This window comes from Chelonia mydas, chromosome 6, assembly GCF_015237465.2.
Source record: "Chelonia mydas isolate rCheMyd1 chromosome 6, rCheMyd1.pri.v2, whole genome shotgun sequence".
NCBI classification, from domain to species: domain Eukaryota; kingdom Metazoa; phylum Chordata; order Testudines; family Cheloniidae; genus Chelonia; species Chelonia mydas.
The window spans coordinates 81,561,655-81,579,772 of NC_051246.2; the positions used below are offsets into that span (position 1 = coordinate 81,561,655).

Consider the following 18,118-nt stretch of genomic DNA (forward strand, 5'->3'; position numbering starts at 1 on the left):
ATTTATATGAGAAATACAATGATGTCAGGAACTGGAGGGCTAAAGCTGACCCTCTCAGAAGTGAAAAATTATATAGCAGTATTAGTATTCCTACAGAATTGTTCATCTACCACCACAACTGAGAAACTATGAACTGTTTTGTGTACACATGGTGGGTAAGTTAGCATTAGGTGTATTGTGGTCCAGTGTCAACTTATAACCCTCACGTTTTTGATTCCAGATTCTGTCACTAACATAATACTGACATCCATTACTGCAATCCATTTTCAACCTAGTGTGAGATTAATATTTATCATGCATGTCTGTGCCTCTCATTCCTAGTTGTGCAGAAGAATAATGTATGTAATTAAACTAGAATGCCTTTAAGTCTCCCACCTTAAAAAGCCAACTGTCTGTGCACTTGGGAAGCTTTAAAAACTTCTGTTGGGATGTGTGTTTTGGAAAGGAGGTAGGCTGAGATATAGGAAATGGAGAGTAGATAACTGGTACCCAAAACTATATCAGCTATGAGTATATTTGACACTTGTCAAGCCTAGCTGAGCCCTTAAAGATATAAGGGACACTTCTTCCGAGGATTTAATTATACAGTTGAGATTTGTTTAGGAGTACTGGGAAGGCAATATTGAGTGAGCCACAGGGTTAATTAACCTGGATGTGGCTTTTATGTGCAAATTTCTTTTGATTCAGTAAAACAACACTTCCCAGAGTCTGTTCTGCTGTCCACACAAGCAAGCCTGCCTGTGAATGCAAATGACTTTATTATAGGCTGACTCTGTGCACCAGTGAACTGTACAGGACACTTGCAGTGATACCATCTTTGTATGCTGCTTTCTTGCTGTTCCTGTATGGAGATAAGTGGTATCTTATCCATTGGTTAGTTGGAAGGGAAGCTACCACTTTCACTCTTTGTTAACATATTCCTTTCTCCGTGACGGTTGATAACATTTGCTTTTCCTGTCTTCATATTGACATCTGTAATAATCATCTCCAACTGAGTCTGAATAGTGTTCGGGGTAGGACTTCTGTTCAGGTTGCTATTTTGCTGAATTCACTGAATGCATATATGCAAACAATATATTGTTTAATAAATGAATAATGAGCATTCCAGAGCTGACAGACATGCACAGGTAGAGCAGGAAGCTGTTGGAAAGAGGAAACAGAGGCAGTTTCTCTTTATATGCAGTTCAGGTACCTGTATGTTATCAGACCCAACTGACTGACCTCCATTATCAGAGATTATTATCTGCACTTGGACTGTCCCTGTACATGCTCCTGCTGACACTGTGTGCTACCTTAGAATACTCCTGTGCATTAGATAAGGCTTTCCTACACCTGAGCTAATAGTGATGGTTAGCATAGACTATCGTCTGCAGTTGCTGCTCGAACAGTGTTTGCATAGCCTTTGTTTCTATCCTTACTGAGGCCATACCTGCTAGTTGTGCCTCACATTTTAAATTCGATTCAAGGGGATTTAATTGGAGATTGGGTGCAGTTTATCCATTCCTCTTTCAGAACAATTTTTGGAGACTTTTAAAAAAAACAACAAAAAAACCCATGTGGGATGAATGTGTGTCTATGAACGTAGAAGAAAGAAATTGTTTTAGGCCATATCTTCACTGGGGCTTTGCCCCAATCATAGCCATGGGCAGCGGGTATAATAGGCCACTCCAATCCTCACCTCACCTGTGCTCTGCCTCCACCCCTCCCTGCTCTGCCCCTTCCCCAAGGCTCCCACTGCCCACTGCTGCCTGGTGAGTCCTTCCTCATTCTTCTCCTCCACTCCATCAGCCCCTCTCCGGAGGTCCCCACTGCTTGCCACGTCCCTCCTCTCCTCCACCCCCTTCCCCATGAGACCCTCCCCACCCACCACGTCCCTCCTCACCTCCCACCCCCTTCCAGCAAGACCCCCCTGCTCTGTGTCCCTCCTCATCCTCTGAGACCCCCCCCCACCCACTGCATCCTTCCTCACCCTCTCCTGCCCCAATGGGGGTGGGAAGGGATATGGTGAGTGGTAGTGCGGGGGCCAAGCAGGGAGGGGGCTGAGTGGGGATGGAGTGTGGGCAGACAGAAGAGACGGGACAGGGAGCTAGCATCCCCCAGGGGAAGCTCCACCCACTGCCCATGATCACAACCATGGCTAGCTAACCAGTGATGTAAGAGCACCAGTGTGAAATCCTAGTATAGACAGAAAGCTACTATAAACCATAATGAGCTGAAAGAAAAGGAGGACTTGTGGCACCTTAGAGACTAATCAATTCATTTGAGCTTGAGCTTTCGTGAGCTACAGCTCACTTCATCAGATGCATACTGTGGAAATTGCAGAAGACATTATATACACAGACCATGAAACAATACCTCCTCCCACCCCACTCTCCTGCTGGTAATAGCTTATCTAAAGTGATCGTCAAGTTGGGCCATTTCCAGCACAAATCCAGCACATAATGAGCTGGTGTAGCCTACCCTTGCTTTGAGTACTGGTGCAAATTGCAGCTTACAGAGACTTTTCCTGTTTATACAAATGGTTTACGTGGGTACAGCTACACTCCTGGTTGGCTGCTAATGGCTGAAATACCTGTTTAGGCAAAAGGTAAAATTTTCAAAAGCACTTCAGTCCCTTAGGAACCTGCTGGAATGATTAAAAGTCAAGGGGGCTTAGTCTCCCAAATCACTTAGGTGACTGAAAATTTTACCGAAGGCCTTATATATATATATCTATCTTAGTTTGACTGTAAGAGACCAGATATGGAAAGCTATTTGGTTAAAATCACATTGCTCAAGAGTAAAAATGAAAAGGCATTAAACAGCAACATGTCATTTCTAATCATCATGGTTTTTGCTGAAAAAAGCAAGCACATCTAGAAGACCTGTAAAAGACCTGCATGCATCCGATGAAGTGAGCTGTAGCTCACGAAAGCTTATGCTCAAATAAATTTGTTCATCTCTAAGGTGCCACAAGTACTCCTGTTCTTTTTGCCGATACAGACTAACACGGCTGCTACTCTGAAACCTGTAAAAGAAAGATGCCTTAGCAGGACTTCAACAAAGGAGACTTTCTGTCCTACATGTTTTACAATGCATCGTTAGCGCACTAATATCAGACAACCTCACAGGTTATGTAAGTGTTTGAGGGCCATTAAGCACTGTGAATATTCCCTAATGAATCACGATTACAGCATCACCTGTGCTAAATCATTTTGTGCTGCTCCACCATGAATATTTATTCGTCCTTAACATTTCTCTTTGTTTACCTGTGACAGGGTTGCTTGGTGCCTGAAGGTGATCTGGCACCTACATACTTGCTAATAGTGTAGGATTCATCCCAGGAGGCACACACAGGGCTTGTAGAATCCCACATTTGCAAAGTTTCTGGTTGACGTTCCTCCACACGAAAGGGCATCAAACACAATTTGAGACACCCTTTGGGATTACGTGCCCCTGGCTGTCGGAGCACAACTATTTTATGCTCCAATACCTTGGACGTGTCTGTGCTTGAGCTGATACAGTCATCTGCCATAGGCTCATCTTCAACCAGAATGCCTGCGCAGGCAGCCCTCTTCTGTAACATACATTGTATATTCTGAGAAACCATGTGATCTAAAAGGGTTTGTCAGATCACTTTTTAGGCGGTCAGTGTCCTTGTAATCAGACCAGCTGCCTCTTATGCACCCCCTCCTGGCTGATACATGCCATGAGCAGCCTGCCTCAGTTTCCCCTTCTAGATTGTTCAAATACATTTCACTTAAAGCTTCCCCCCCCTTACTCAAAAGGTGTATTAATAAAATAAATAAAACTCCCTACCTCCTTCCCCACAGAAAATACAACAAACAAAAAACCCAACAACAGTCCATTCGTAAGTCCACACAATGCAAGGTTTCTCTTCCTCCTCCCAGATGAGGTACAGCTACACTCCTGGTTGGCTGCTAATGGCTGAAATACCTGTTTAGGCAAAAGGTAAGATTTTCAAAAGCACTTATGTCCCTTAGGAACTTGCTGGGAATAATTAAAAGTCCAGGGGGTGTAGGCTCCCAAATCACTTAGGTGACTGAAAATTTTACCCAAGGCCTTATATATATATCTATCTTAGTTTGACTGTAAGAGACCCTCCTGCCTGGGGCCTTTGCAGTCTCTTCACTGCCTTGAGAGCTTTCCTCATTCTCCACACACTAACGCAGCTGCCTGAGATTTAGTATAACTTCCCTGCTCCTTTTATACTGGAATCACCTCATTCCTCTCAAGTGGAGTTTATCCTGAACTCAGGGTTGGCTTAGGCCCAGGATCTCCAGCCCGTATTACAGTCCTCAAACTTTATAGCTCCCAGCCCCTTCTGGTTCCTCTTCCAGATCTTCAGGTTCATGTGTGATTGAGTGTAGTAGTATGCTGCTGTCATAAAAGGCACAGCTTTTTTCAGAAGATCAGGTACAGTGTTATTTAGGTAGCTTGTATTTCTTAGCAGTGCAGATGAAATTGTAAAGTTTACCGCCCTCCCCCAAAGGTAGAATTGAAATTCTGGAGCTGGAGACTAAGCTCTGACATATAATAAAATTGTCCATCACTACAGACTTCTTGGAAAACACACCCTTTCTTCAGAAAACTATATGCAGTGGCCCAATGTGTGCTTTTAGGCACAACTCTGAGGAAGAGGTAAGTGCATAAACTGCACCACTTGAGGTGTAGAAACATGCCTCAGTTCCCTCCCTTGATTTCCCCTTGGCATATACCAGCAGCAAATTACAACACCCCTTTCACTTGCTCAGCTGTACCAGTTGATGCCCTGGGTGGGCCAAACCTATGTTATATCCACTCCCCATTGCTGGCCAGAAAGCTGTTACAGTTCAGTGCCCCAGGCTGCTGTAATGGTCCCTGAGGCTGCTCTAACTGATGTCTAATTAATTTACCTGGAGCTAATCTGGCTCCTTGGGATTCTGGGGATCAAGGAACCACAAAAGTAGCATTTGTCCTTGTCAGGTCCTGTACCATGTGAATGTGAGGGCAGTTTCAGGGCCTTGTTTTGTAGCAAGGTGCCTTGGCAGTAGAATCAGCCAAGATTTAAGTGTCCTCGTAATAAGAATAAATATATTTCAGCTGTTTAACTTCAAATATACTTTTCAAACCATACATTTGTTAAGAACAATTTTTCTTCAGGTAACATTTGCTTTTTGACATTTTAGTGAAGCAATCTACAGTGTGTTCAATATTTAATATAATTCCTGGGATTAGTAAATAGTAAAACCTTTCTTAAAAAGAAAAATCACATCAATTTTGGTGATTCTTTCTATTTTCTTTTTAATTTACTCTCTGTTCACATTGAGAGAAAAGACAGTGATCAGCAGTGTTTAAAACACTTATGCACTCCAGGTAAAGGTGCTAATACTGTCACATCTTAGTAGGAATGCAGGATATTTCATTTCTATACAATTTAATTTTTTAAGGGATATGTTAGGATTTCTAGTGTACTTGAGCTGTCATCTCCATGTGTTTGAATTCTGGAGGTCTCAAGCTATTTATGTTTAAAGAACCTATATTGTGATGTTGGATGGAGGTTGTATTTTAAATAGGAAGTAAAAAAGTCAAATTATTTCATCTACTTGGAACTCCTTCTACCCCAAAAAAATTATTGTTAAGAAAAAAAAACACATTTTTCACTTGTATTAAACAGAGATGTTTCCTAGGAACTAGACTGAATTAAAAACCTGTGTCTTTGTATGCATCAGGGAGCTCTACTCATTGAGAGATTATTAAATTTTCATACATTTAAATTATAGTTGCTGGTTATATTAATCTAATTGTTATATTTCTATGAATATAAAATGGTCTGTTACAGGGAAGTTTTATTTGCCACAATAGTGGTATAAAAATAATTTTACTTATTTTCACTTTTGATGTTTTCAAATTGTTTACCAATTCAAAGAAAGGTGGGTAGACCCATGTGGTTCTATCTAGAACCCAAGTCAAGGCAGCCCCATGAATTTGTGAGCAGAGGTGATCTACCACTGCATGTGCCCAGCATCCTCTCTTCTCTAAATCTATAGAGCAAACATCAAAACATGGCTCTCATAAATTGCGGTACAAATTGGTATGGGTAACCAGCCCTGGCAACCATCGATCTTAATTCTTTCAGCTATCACAAACAATTTTTGGGAGGGGTGGGGTTTGGCTTCAAAAGTCCTATATAGTCTTAAGCATGCCTGCAATACAGAAAAAGTTTGGAAACTGATCAGAAATATCTGACAGCTCTAAGAAAAAAATATTTTCCATAGTTATGCTATTTTATTTATTTATTTTCACAAATATTTCTCGCAGCATATAACTTGTTACAGGCCTTGTGGACAGGCCAGCAAGGTTTGGTTCAGGTATGGATAAGATGGGCACAAATGCTCTGAACAGGTTTTTTAAAATCAGCGATTAGTTTCCATGAATAAAAGTGCTGCATCTAGTCGGTTATGATTCACTGAATCATATGATTTCTTATTCATAAGTAAATGGACAACTGAGCACAGATATAAAGGTTTATGAATTCTGAAAGTTTTTTCTATTAAAATTTATAGAGTAAAGGATATTTGTTAGTCACTGTTAGTAATTTTAAATACTTCGGTCATCTACCCATACAGTGAAAACTGTATCATGTGATTTGAGTGCTTCAATCACACACCATGAATAATGAATAGCAAGTAGTCACCGAACAAACACCGTATAGTTTGACATTATTCAACCAAGCTTTTTGGCAAATACTTGAATGATGAATACATTCAAAGAAAAAAAAAGTCACAAAACAGAAGAGGTGCTAAATTCATAACAAATATTGAGCGCAATTCTGCAAGCCATTTATTAGACAAATAAAGCTTACAGGTGAAATTCTGACCCCATGACAAAACACTGACTTCAGCAGGGCCACAATTTCCAGTATTTGTAGATCGGACCCATTATTTGTAATGAATAGATTAACCTGCTCTAATGGGAGGTGTATTTAATCTGAGGTTTTTCACTTTCTGAGCAAGCCTCCATCTGATACATTTTGTTGCACTTCAGATAATTTTGGATTGTCAGTTATGAGAATAAGGGTCTCTCTTCCTCCTGCAGCAAAATAGTCCAACAAAGGACAATCCAATGAAGTTGAAAATCCAACTTCGCCTGTTCAATAGCTATTTATAACATAGTTACTATTTTAGCTTTGGAAAATGTGCTTACAATCATATATAGTACCTCTCAGCCCAATGGATCAAAAGAATACTTTACAAACTATGTGAATCGCTTCACACACACCAATGAAATGACACATTTGCAGTGAGTTATTAGTGGTTAAACAGCCCTTCTTGCAATTGCAGTTATTTGAACTGGAAGTTGGTGTGCACAGGGCAATTGCTCTGCTCACCTGCCCCTCGAACATTCTCTGCTAATACCACAATGATGGGCACACTATAAAACATGAACAGACTAGGATGTCAGGCATTTATGAAATAGTGCTGACAGGTTCAACTATTGTTTACTTGGTTCAATAATTGTAATTGGGAGAGGGAAGAGTTTTTTTGTTTTTGTTTTAAATAAAAGAGATAAAGTAGACCCCACAACATCCCAGTCTCAAATTAAAGTGGTGTGGATTTTTCTGCTGAGTGCCCAAACTGAACTTGGGGTCTCTTAGAGATGAGCCAGTTGTACTCATTTACTTATGTTGAGGTGCATTTATTTACTAAATGTTTGTTGACAAAGGAGCTCTCTCTCATGATCCACTTTCTCCTTTTCGTAGGATGATGTTAACACATCCTTTTGACACATCACAGGCTATTACTGTTAAAAAAAAAACAAAAAACCACCAGATTTTGTCCTCATGTAATAAATAAGTCCCAGCAGAGAAGTGGAAGAGAAAGTTCCTGATTTATTGTTTGTGGAGACAGTTTGATAACTGACTAATCTTCAGATACAAGCCAAAAATAAATATTCAAAGGAATTAAGAGAAATGGGAACATTTTAGTATTTTTTACTTCTTTTTTGGACCAAGCTTTTAAGATCACATTTAAAAGCCTATAATAAAAAGGCTATAGGCCCCAATGCTCCTGCCGTGGAAATCCTGAAAAACAAGGTCTGGGGGTGGATAATTCTGCAACCCTCGCACAGTTTCCCCTAACTTTTTGTAGAGAAACGGAGACCTGGGTTTGTCCCCCACAACTTCATCTGTGAAAGGATATGTGATAAGTAACTGAGAGGGGTATGTAACAGGCATAAGATCACAAGGGGTAGTGAACTGATGGTCCTCTCTTCCTTACCCCATTCTCATCTTTTTGGTTCTCAATCTTGATCTCACTGAAGTCTGAACACTAACTCCCATAAATTTTAGTAGTGAAGGATGACGCTCTTTATGGTTACCTTCTTTAGACCAGATTCTTCTTTGGTGTCCTATCATGTGTGTATTCCAGTAGCGCCTAGTAGGCCAATCAAGATCGGGGCCTCAGTGTGCTAGGAGCTGTACAAACACAAAGTATGAGACTTACACAGCCTGGATAGAGCTCCACCAACTGGACATGCATTAGGCTACTGTGTTTGTGACCCATCACACTGGCTAAATACACCTTTAAGCTTCCCTTGCTGCAGAGTATCTTTTTCCTTAGCCTCTCTGGCACACTTCCTGGGCACAGGTTGACTGTCATCCCTTCATGGAAATGAGACCGTGTGGCCCAGCTATCCTAGGCCTTCAGGACAAGTACCCCCACACTAGTACCCTTCACTAGCTTAAGTACACCTTTTCCTAGAGCTCCAACCTTGTGGGTGCTCTGGCTTTACAATTCACTTTTTCATGGACACATGATAGTGAAAGTAGACACAAACTTTATAAGGGTTCCAGAAACCAATCAATCATTCTTTACTTCAGCTAGCACAAGGAATATATAGCTCTAGACAAAATAAACTCACCTGTATGCATTTCCTTGCCTCATTCTTTACCAGTCCTGAGCACTGTTTGGGGTTAGGTCAAACTCCTTTAAGAAGTCCAGGATTCCCTTTCCTGAACATGGTTTATACTCCAAATGACTGACTGCTTCTCTACACTTCAAAATTAGGTTGACTTAGGAAAGGTTGACCTATAGCCCCTGCAGCAATTAAAATCATTTGTTGGTATCCACACTGCCCTCCTTCTGCCAGTGGTGCATGTTCTCACCAGGAGCGCTTGCACTGACTAAAGTGGGGCATTGTTGGGCAGTGACAGCCATGCATGGCTTAGCATTGGAAAACCCCCTCTCTCCCACCCCCAAGGCTGACAGCGCAAGCCAGAGACGAAATGTGAAATAGTGGTGAAATTGATATTCTTGTCAGTTTCATGGCTATGGATAGGCTCCCTGTTGTGAAATTGAACCACCTGGGCTCACAGCTCAGGCTGTCAGCCCCGGGACAAGGGGAATTCCAGCTGTGAGCCCCACACCAGGCTGGCAGCTCAAGCTGTCGGCAGCTCAAGCTGTCAGCACCTGGCAGCAGGGGATGGAGGGGCTCCAGCTGTCAGCCCCACTTGGGGCTGACCGCCAGCAGCTGATGTAAGAAGGACTATATTGACATAAGCGCTACGGCTCTCGTGGAGGTGGAGTTATTATGTTGGTGTAGCAAGCCACTTACTTCGGTGGAAGCAGCATTCTAGTGTATACACTGACATAATTAGATTGATGTAAGCGATCTTATGTTAACCTAACTCTGTAGCATAGACCAAGCAGGAGTCTCTCTCCCACCCTGCCCCCAGGCAGCCAGTTTCCTCCTTTTTTTGCTGATCCCACAGTTAAACAAGACCCCTCTGCATGAGAGCCATGCCCATCTCTTCCTTTGTCCTCCCCACACTTCTTTTGTCTTTGTGAGTACCTTTGTATTAACACTTGATTGTTGTTCTGCCTCTAGAGCAATTCAAATATCCCAAACGCCTTCCTGCAGATAAACCTGACAGACTGTTTTATCTAGGCTTCAGTCATCCCGCTGTCTGGAGGTGCTTCCACTTGAATAGGAATCAACAAGGTTTAGCCTGTTCTTGGAGATTCTTTGCACAGCCCTGACAGTATATGGATGACTCCAGATATATCAATGTATCCAGTGGCAGCCATTCTAGTTGTACATATAGATCCCCAAGTTGTCTCCATGAGAATCTCTGCCCCACAGAGTTTAGAATCTAAATACCTCATTTCCAGTGTCCCTTCTCCAGTGCACTTTGTACCTGAAAGAATATCACTCAGGAACCAACAATGAATAGCACCCGACATTAAGCTAACTGCATGCAGTGTTGTTGCAGCCATGTTGGTCCCAGGATATTAGAGAGATAAGGTGGGTGAGGCAATATCTTTTATCGGACCAACTTCTGTTGGTGAGAGAGACACCTTGTATTTAGTTGTCACACTGAGTACATTTCCCAGACCTGAAGAAGAGCTTTATGTAAACTCAAAAGCTTGTCTTTTTCTCTCACCACCACCAGAAGTTGGTCCAATAACAGATATTACCTCATCCACCTTGTCTCTCTAATCAAGCTAACTGGCATAGTGACAGGCAAAGGAGTAGATATTCCAGGGGGGAAAAGAAGCAAAAACTGTACTTAACAATTTAGTCATTTTAGAAACCAAAACAATTCTACACTTTGCATCAACTGAGGCAATCTCAGGCATAGGAATATTGAGGTTTCAAACAAGAAGACAGTTAGTATGTGTCCTCAAAGATGAGAAAACATGAGACCTTCTGTAATCTTTTAGAAGTCTCCTCCTCCCCCCCCCCCCGAGGAAAAAAAATCCCCTCTCTTTTCTAGCAGAATGTTTGTGGAGTTTCCTTTTTCTCCCCTTCTTCCTACAGGATTAGTAGTTAACTGGAAATATGGGGGAGTGGGGAAGCTCCTTTAGAAGAACTCCAGTTTAAAAAACAAAACCAAAAAGCCAAAAAAAAAAAAAAAACCCCACACACCACACCCACAACAAGAAGTCTTTTTTAAACCATCCAGGCTGAGATCTGCAATATGTCAAATGTCTCTTTGATTATCCAAAGAGAAACATTATATGGTTGTCTCCAAATGATAAAAGGTTTCTTAGGCAGTGTAGCCATTTTAATTTCCATGTGTTGAGATTAATCTTGCCCTTTAACTGTTCCTACGAAAAACAAAGTCTGTTTTTCCTCCATGTGAATTTGATGTTTCAAGGGATGCCATGCCCAATGTTTTTTTTTTTTTTTTGGGGGGGGGGGGGAAGAGGGGGAAGGAGGAGGGAAAGAAGACTTTGTGGGCTGCCATTGTTTCATATCTCATGTGTCACATTGCTTTGCTGCTCCTGCTGCTTGCCCACCTGTCTCCCCTACTCTGATTTGACACTTCAGGACTCAGCACGTTACTGGCACAGGTACTTCTTATGGCAGGCACAGGGCAGCAAGCTAAAAGCAACAGTAGAAACAAAACAGACGTTACTATGTGACTCATTGCCAAAAATGTGGTTGCTCCCTGAAAAGCAAAGGGGATAAAATAGTATGGAGGAAGGGGGGAGAAAAGAGAAATAGCTTCAGAAGAGGTGATGCTGAAAAGGACTGAAACAACTGCAGCTCAAGGGAGCTTAAGTGACATCAGTTCTCTGTCCTATTATGTTTAATGTTGCCTGGCCTGATTCCCCTCTCACACCAGTTTTACATTTGTGGAGTTGCTCCTGATTCACACCAGGGTGAGAGGAGAAACAACCCCTTATCTTGAACTTCATTCTGGACCTTTTTAGCTCTTGGATGTCTGAGCATCACACTGAATATCTGAAGAATTTTTCTCACATTTTCTAGCAAGAAATATTCATCCAAAGGATTAAGAGGCTGTGGAGTTATGAAACTTTATATTCTCTTCACTCCCTCCTATCTAGTGATTTGGTGCCTCTAGATAAAAACAATGTGGCTTACACTTCATACTTTTAAAATGGATTTTTAATTTAATTCTGAATCTGCATACATGGCCTGATCCAAAGCCCAGTGAAGTCAATGAAAGATGCCCATTGACTTCATTTGGCATTTGCCCCAGGCCCATAACACTTTAGAGTTGAGAAATAAAGCATTCAAAAAGCACAGAAATGCCAGAAGTTAAACTGAATCTTCAGCTATGTTGTATTTATGTTCTAAGCTACTTTTCCTCTCTCCCACTCTTGGGCAGGGTAAAGCCTGAAAAAGTCCCTGGTAGCTGCAGACAAGGATCTGAAAGAACACAGTGTGCTCTGCCTCTTCCCCTCCTGCCTCTGGTATGTCCCTCTGCACCAACCATCAATTGCTAGGCTGAAGGCAGTGGGGAGTGGATGCTGTGCAGCTGGTTACATCAGCTTTGTGCAAAGTGAGGATTCACCTGTCACGGCTTCCCTTACAGGTAGCTGTCCATCTGCTTAAAAAAAAAAAAAAAAAAAAAAAAAATCCTCACTCCTCATGAGACAAAGATCTTCAACCTCTGCCCCCTACATCCTACTGTGGTGATTTACTTCAACTACATTGATACTCTTCGTATTAGCTAATCAATTGCAGAAGTTCCCATAGCGGAAGTCAAATCTGACTGCTTATGAATGCAACTGTTTCTAAGCATAGAGGTTGCTAGGAATTAGGAATGACCATACAGATCAGTTTGTTTTGGTCCTATATACAGAGTTGATACAAATTGGTATTGAAAAATTCTGGCTATCAGCTAAAATAGGTGGTTATATATAATGCTGGGGACAGGATAATCAGCTACCCTCAGGCCCCTTTACACCATTTTGGAAAGGGGTTTTAGGAATGGATTAGCCACTTGGACAATGGGGCCTGTGCCTAGGGTCCCGGATCAGTATGACTTAAGGGAGCACAGCTGGTGTTAAACCACTTAGCCCCTAGATAGTCCCTCCAGCCCAATCTGCCTTTAGGGATTGTTTCTTGTATAAAGCAAAACAGCCAGGGGGTTACCTTGTGTCAATAGGGTATGGAGGCACTCATTTCCCAGAGACAATAGTGCAGGAGCTGCTACTATGGCTTGTCTATGCCACCCGAGGAGTCCCATATGCAAGGGGAACTCTCAAGGGCTGGATTCATCAACATTGCATCAGGTTTAGTGCTAACATAGGTGATGCAAAGCAATTGGTTAGGGCAAGGAGCTCGACCTTAGAAAGGAAGACAAGGCAAAACAAAAACAGAGCAAAGCTTCTCATGTCAACTCACCAAAAAGTGCAATTGCCATCCCACTTGCTTTCTGCCTTCTAAAATTCTATGTTAATTACATTGCCAGAGACTTGTTTCCTTTAAGGATAGAAAGAAGTGAAAGCCCTCTTCATTTCTAGGGCCTCCTGCCCGTTGAATGCAAGAGGGCCCCCAATGAAGGATCTGAAATAGAGCCAACCTAACCTTTACATTAGAGAGCAGTGACTGTCTAAGAGCGCTTTCTTCACACAGAGCTGAATCATTCTACTTGCACCCCCCCCTCCCCCCCACACAGAGGACAGCAGCCAATAGGTTTAAGAAATAATCATTTCAGGTAGGTACCACTATGTGGGTCCAGTCCCACAAATTGATTTTGCACACAAATCCTGCATTGTGCAGCTGCTCTCAGTTCAGTAGCTCATTCGGGGAGAAGGAACCAGAAAAGAATCCACCTAGGAAAGACACTTTATAAATAGCAAAGCCCCTTTCTCTCATGAATTTGAAGATATTTGCAAGCTTTAAAGCTGCAGCAAAAGGTATATTCTACCTTCCAAATTATAACAAATTATCAGTGCCAGATGCAAAGATGTTTGTTTGAAGGAGGCCTTTTGTTTACTTGGGAATTCTTGGCAAGTCTTTATAAACTCCCAAAAGACTTTATGGTGGGTTCCATGGTCTACCACATATGACCATCGAATAGATGGAATTATGAATTACAATGGAGATCTTAAATTCCAAGGCCAGAAGGGACCATTATAATCATCTAGTCTGGCCTCCTGTAGAACACAAGCCATAGAACTCCCCCAGAATAATTCCTACAGCAGATTTTAGAAAAATATCCAATCTCAATTTAAAAATTGTCAGCGATGGAGAATCCACCATGATGTTTGGTAAATTGTTCCAATGGTTAATTACCCTCACTTAAAAATTTCCACCTTATTTCCAGTCTGAATTTGTCTAGCTTCAACTTCCAGCCATTGGCTTGTGTTTACATTTCTCTGCTAGATTGACAAGCCCATTATTAAATATTTGTTCCTTGCTTAGATACTTATAGAAAAGTAATGTGATTTGTGGTGGTGTTTGCTCACCATGGGAAGCACTGCTATGAAAAGACTTCAGTGAGACAGGAGGGAAAGATAAAACAGCTTCAGAAATGAGAAGCTGAAATCACTGCCTGGATACTGACCATATTTGTGTGATGTTTTACTCTGGGACCCCTCTTCATGGATTTTGATGTTTCACAAAATGACATCTTGTTAATACATTGCAGATGCATTATTAAAGGGGCTGTGCAACCTCTGATATGCCTTCGCTTACACCGAGCTCTATAGGCCTCTGGCAAAGCTTTACGTAGCTTGAATCTTACAGCTCACATGCATGTGAATCTTACATGCATATGCAAATCTGGAGTGGCTCTGAGTTTATTCTTTAAGCAGAGTTCCTTGGCATCAAAAAGGGAGAGAAACTTTAAATTTCCTTTGAGGAACTTCTTGCTTGGAAGTACATTAAAAAGAACTCTGTTCTGAGTTAGTAAGCAACTTTGTATGCCAGCCAGTAGGACTCCGTGCTCTAGAATCAATATTGCAGTTATTGAGTAATTACAGTACTTGCCTGGAAAGATGGACAATGTGATATTTGTTCAGTGACTGATGAGTGATAATGAAGCTAAACAAAAGACAATAATTGAAAACAAAATGATCTTAATGCAGTTGACAGACACAGAGTGATTGCAGTCTTGAAATCAAAAACACATTTTATCTTCTTGATTGTCAAAGCAGTTTAAAAATAGACACTGGCAGCAAGACGTTTGGAGGGCAATCTTCCAGTTGCAGTTTTCTTTAGGCCATCCCTAAAATCATCAATGAAGGGTCTTTAAATTCTACTCCTCAGGAAGTGGATCTCTTGTGGACTCGTCCAGGCTGAAGTTGATGGTGGGATGGAAATTGTTGAAATCATGGTGGAATTCCTCAAGGGCTTCTTTTCCATGGGTCCAGATGATGAAGATGTCATCAATATAGCGCAAGTAGAGTAGGGGCATTAGGGGACGAGAGCTGAGGAAGTGTTCTAAGTCAGCCATAAAAATGTGGGCATACTGTGGGGCCATGTGGGTACCCATAGCAGTGCTGCTGACTTGAAGGTATACATTGTCCCCAAATGTGAAATAGTTGTGGGTGAGGACAAAGTCAAAGTTCAGCCACCAGGTTTGCTGTGACATTATCGGGGATACTGTTCCTGACTACTTGTAGTCCATCTTTGTGTGGAATGTTGGTGTAGAGGGCTTCTACATCCATAGCAGCCAGGATGGTATTTTCTGGAAACACCATCAACCTCAGCCTGGACTAGTCCACACAAGAGATCCACTTCCTGGACGCTACTAAGCGATGATCACATAACACCACCCTATACTGGAAACCTACTGACCGCTGTACTTACCTGCATGCCTCCAGCTTTCATCCAGACCACACCACACGATCCATTGTCTACAGCCAAGCTCTGCGATACAACCGCATTTGCTCCAACCCCTCAGACAGAGACAAACACCTACAAGATCTCTATCAAGCATTCTTACAACTACAATACCCACCTGCTGAAGAGAAGAAACAGATTGACAGAGCCAGAAGAGTACCCAGAAGTCACCTACTCCAGGACAGGCCCAAAAAAGAAAGTAAGAACGCCCACTAGCAGTCACCTCAAGCCCCCAACTAAAACCTCTCCAGCGCATCATCAAGGATCTACAACCTAACCTGAAGGACAACCCATCACTCTCACAGATCTTGGGAGACAGGCCAGTCCTTGCTTACAGACAGCCCCCCAACCTGAAGCAAGTACTCTCCAGCAACCACACAACAAAAAGAAATAACTAACCCAGGAACCTATCCTTGCAACAAAGCTCGTTGCCAACTGCGTCCACATATCTATTCAGGGGACACCATCATAGGACCTAATCACATCAGCCACACTATCAGAGACTCGTTCATCTGCACATCTACCAATGTGATATGTGCCAGCAATGCCCCTCTGCCACATACATTGGCCAAACTGGACAGTCTCTACGTAAAAGAATAAATGGACACAAATCAGACGTCAATAATACACAAGGATGTACACAAGGTGTCATGTCTTAATATTGCCTCTACATGAGAAGGTGCATCCATGTTGATGAAGCATTCTTGTATCTATGATAGCCTATTTCTTATGCCTGTATATTGTACTTTTAAAAACAGTTGGTCACTATTTGCCTCTGAGGTAGATGCTTCTAATCATTTTATTTAAAAATAAGATGGCAATTGATATACCATATTGAGACGTGACACCTTGTGTACATCCCCAGGTGCCAGAGCACACTGGGTTTACATACGAATATAGGTGCTAGAACTAGGGGTTCTGGGTGTGCTGCAGCACCACCCTGGCTTGAAGTGGTTTCCATTATATACAGGGTTTACAGTTTGGTTCAATGGCTCTCAGCACCCCCACTATAAAAATGGTTGCAGCACCCCTGCATGCTAGTAAAAGTAGCATGAAACTAGGCAAAAGAGACAATAATCAACTTCACTATAGATATACAGCAAGACAAGTTCAAAAAAACACCTGTTTGTATTGCCTCTGGAAAAATACCACTTGTGTGGAGTAGAAGTCAAAGATACATAAGGTAGATCATCTTTTAGCCAATCACAGTCACTCCTACATAAGCATGGATTAATAACATGTCAGAATAATAGGTGGTCATACATAAGGGCTTGTTACAAAATGAAGTGGAGAAGACTATATCAGAAGTATGTCCCAAAGCAAAATTTAGAGTATTATTTGGAGTATGCTAGGCTCCCCCAACTCCCCACCAGACCACAATTGAAGCAGCTTACAGAGTCCTTCCCACATATGGCACACAAGGAAGTCTGCAAACCAAAACAAAAAGGTTCTTTTTCCTCTCCCTCCCCTGACAGCAGCAGAAAAAGAAAAAAGTGGTCAGTCTCTGGGGGCAACTTATCTACAAATACAGTTTTTTTGGTAAGGGTTTTCCTCCAGCCTTACCCCACTTTATACCTGGGCCATGCAGTCTCAGGAGCAACAAGGTTTGTTACAGCCTTCCTCTTTGCTGGTCTGTCTCTGTAACCAACAGTCTCTGCAGTCATCTCCCTAATCACCACCCCTTTCCTGTGGCAGGCTTTCCCTGTTAAAGCTTCCTTCCTCCAGGCAATGCAAGCCTGACACAGGTGTGTCTGGTTAGTGCTGGCTGAGCCCAGAATAGTTTAGTCTCCTCTTTACTAGAGTGAGTGAGTATTCCTCAGGTGGAACATGAGCTTTACAGTGTAATATACCTGCTAGAGCTGTAGGTTTGGAAGGCTTGAGATTTTAATGTAAATTGGGAAATATCTTAATTTGCATATTAAATAGGTGCTCATCCCCAATTTACATAAATCCCCCCTACTATAAAATCCTTCAAGTTCTCTCTCCTACTCTCTGCAGTATTGCCAACCTTTCAAAAACCATGAGTCAGACCCCACAAAATCATGAGTTTGGCTTTAAAAGGTTGTTTGTTAATTATCTGCCTTCTGTTTTTTGAGTCACTAGGGGAGATGATCTCCCCACTGTGAGTGGGATCATTTCAGGATCAAAATTCAACTTTAAATGCAGGCCTTCCAGCTAGCTCTTCAGAAGCAGTTCCCACTTGCCATTTCCTAAAAAAGGGAGCTGCCTTTTTTATCACCCTCCATTCCCCTCCCTTATCACTATCATGTTTCTTTCCATGTCCCAGCCAGTCTCCAGCCCCCCTCGCTACCTTCATGCTCTCTATCTGTCTCTGTGCCCCACTGGGGCCCTATATGCTCTTATCCTCCATATTTTTCTTCTCCATCTCCCTATGCTCTCTTATCCCCTATATTTTCTCTCTCTGCCACCTCTATTGCCTTGCAATCCCTCTGTCTCTTCTTGCAACATTTTGGTCTCTCTCCTCCATCCCATATTTCTCTGGCTCCTCCTTAGTCTGCTACTCCTTCTATCT

The 18,118-nt window shown here is 42.1% G+C and overlaps 1 long non-coding RNA gene across 1 annotated transcript; it reads right to left on the reverse strand.

Annotated features, from left to right (window-relative positions):
• Nucleotides 1-491: 491 nt before the first annotated feature.
• Nucleotides 492-17,272, reverse strand: LOC122466368. The gene is made up of 3 exons (XR_006291796.1): nucleotides 17,161-17,272; nucleotides 8,359-8,455; nucleotides 492-1,140 (listed from the first exon to the last, which is right to left on the reverse strand). It is a non-coding gene; the product is annotated as an uncharacterized LOC122466368 (long non-coding RNA).
• Between the last annotated feature and the right edge of the window lie 846 nt (nucleotides 17,273-18,118).